The 2,765-nt window shown below is 38.7% G+C and overlaps 1 pseudogene; it reads right to left on the bottom strand.

Moving 5' to 3' along the window:
- Positions 1-2,380: 2,380 nt before the first annotated feature.
- LOC114198764 (U4 spliceosomal RNA) lies at positions 2,381-2,494 on the bottom strand (annotated as a pseudogene).
- Between the last annotated feature and the right edge of the window lie 271 nt (positions 2,495-2,765).

The following is a 2,765-nucleotide window of genomic DNA, read 5'->3' as shown; positions in this document are numbered from 1 at the left end:
CAGAAAGCACTTATTCTCATTGTGTGTCAACTGTATTTCAATAAAGAGCACCTCTTCTAAAAGAGAAAATAATTGAAAATTTTGTATGCATTTTGATATGTACTTCACACGATAAAAATAATAGCTGATATTTATTTAGGATTTTTTTATATGCCAGGGCCATTCTCAATTATGTAGTCATTGAATCCTCATATCTCCACCTGATAGAAGATTGGGTTTAGCAGGGCTGCGACACTTAGTCAAGGGTACACAGCTAGTATATATCACAAGCTTGACTGAAATCAGTACCTATTTGTTTCCAAAAAAGACGCTTTTAGTTTGTGTTATGCTATCTAAATTGCTATTGGAATCCAAGGATTTGCAGTGAGTAAAATGATAACAAGAAGGTATCTTAGAAGACACTGAATATGTAACTGAGTCTCGAAGAATTATGGAGGCAGTTGGATGTAAGGCAGATCAGGAGAGAGTGCCAGGGGAGGAAGGGCTTTCTAGAGAGTGAGAGCAGCCTATGCAAAGGCCTGGAGGTAAGAAGCAAGGCGTGTTTAGGGACCTGCAACACATCACAAGTTTATTAATCTGTCCTAAGATGTCTCTGGGGAAGTGAGCACTATTAGTCACCCTGCCATTACTCTTTGAAAATGATATCAGAAATTTATTAGGGGGGTGCCTGGGTGGCTCAGTCGTTAAGTGTCTGCCTTCGGCTCAGGTCATGATCCCAGGGTCCTGGAATCACGCCCCGCATCGTGCTCCCTGCTCAGCGGGAAGCCTGCTTCTCCCTCTCCCACTCCCACTGCTTGTGTTCCCTCTCTCACTGTGTCTCTCTCTGTCAAATAAATAAATAAAATCTTAAAAAAAATAAAAAAAAGAAATTTATTAGGGAAGGAAAAATAGAATAATAATAAAATTGGGAGGAAGGCAAACCATAAGAGACCCTGAACTCTAGGAAACAAACTGAGGGTTGCTGGAGCAGAGGTGGGTAGGGGGGTTGGGATAATTGGGTAATGGGCATTAAGAAGAGCACTTGCTGTAATGAGCACTGGGTGTTATAGGCAGCTGATGAATCACTAAATTCTACCTCTGAAGCTAATAAAAAATAAAAATTCCTTGTTCAAGAAAAAAAACTTATTAAATTAGATCTCAATTAAGCAGAGGTCTCAATTAGATTGTATCTCACAAAATATTTTTCAATAAGAAAAAGAAGAATGACAAGTGTTCAACCCTCTTTCAGGCAATCAGTTGGGCTAGAGCACAGCTGAACCTCAATCTCTCACCTGTTAGGTAAGGTTTGGCAAGAACGACTCTGAGGTCTAATAACTAGAAGAAAACAAACTCCATTACTCTGATTTACTGTTTCTATTAAAGAGCTTCCATGACAGGAACTATTTGAAGTGAAATATGGAGGTTTTGACCTCCTCTTTTATCAGAGTTATTTTGGGGTGGGGATGGTAATCAAAGGTTTGTGGTCTGTGATACTGTGTGGTTAAGACAAGCAACAGGAGGTACATTTAAAAATATTGATCCTGCTGCATACTGTCAGGGTTGGGATCCTGATTTTTATGAACTGTGTGACCGCTGGCAAGTGTAATTGTCATATCTTGCTGTGTAACAAGCGATCCCAAATTTGGAAGCTTAAAAATAACAATATTTACCACACACAGTTTATAAAGGTCAGCAATACAGGAGAGGCTTAGCTAGCTAGATTTGGTTTAGGATCTCTAATAATTTGGAGTCATCTGAACACGCCGAAGAATCCAAGTTGACTTCTGTGGCTATTGGTAGGAGGTTTTAATTCCTTACTATATAGGTCACTTCATAGAGCTGCTCACAGGTATGGTAATTAGCTTTCCCTAGAACAAGTGATCAGAGAGATAGAGACAGACAGAAAGAGACCAAGGCACAGTGTTTTTATAATTTAGTCTTAAGAGGGGCAACCCATCACAACTATTCATTAGAAACGAATCACTAACAGCAGAAAGAGAAATTAAGAAAATGATCCCATTTAAATTGCACCAAAAATAATATCATACCTAGGAATAAACTTAACCAAACAGGTGAAAGACCTATACTCTGAAAACTATAAAACATTGATGAAAGAAATTGAAGATGACATAAAGAAATGGAAAGATGTTCCATGCTCATGTATTAGAACAAATATTGTTAAAATGTCTCTACTACTCAAAGCAATATACACATTTAATGCAATCCCTATCAATATATCAACACCATGGGGCACCTGGGTGGCTCAGTTGGTTAAGCGTCTGTCTTTGGCTGGGGTCATGATCCCAGCAGCCTGGGATTGAGCCCCACGTCTGGCTCCTTGCTCAGTGGGGAGCCTGCTTCTCCCTCTCCCTCTGTCTGCCGCTCACCTCGCTTGTACATTCTCCTTGAGAAAAAAAAAATCAAAAGCATTTTTCACAGAATTAGAACAAACAATTAGCAATAATCGCACCTCGGATAAACCTCATTGGCTAGGATACTGCCACTGCGCAAAGCTAGAGAATTAGAACAAACAATCCTAAAATTTGTATGGAACCACAAAAGACATCAAATAACCAGAGCAATCTTTAAAAAGAGAAACAAAACTGGAGGTATCACAATTCCAGACTTCCAAGTTATATTACAAAGGTATAGTAATCAAAATGGTGTAGTACTGGCATAAAATAGACACATAGATCAATGGAACAGAATAGAAAATCCAGAAATAAACACACAATTATATGATCAATTAATCTTCAACAGCAAGAAAGAATATCCAATGGGGAAAA

The sequence above is a fragment of the Eumetopias jubatus genome, unplaced genomic scaffold, assembly GCF_037043125.1.
Source record: "Eumetopias jubatus isolate StellerSeaLion01/CBP00866 unplaced genomic scaffold, mEumJub1_p1.0 scaffold_2, whole genome shotgun sequence".
Lineage (NCBI taxonomy): Eukaryota > Metazoa > Chordata > Mammalia > Carnivora > Otariidae > Eumetopias > Eumetopias jubatus.
Note: the sequence above shows the minus strand (reverse complement) of the source record. Positions and strands in the feature narration are given on the sequence as shown.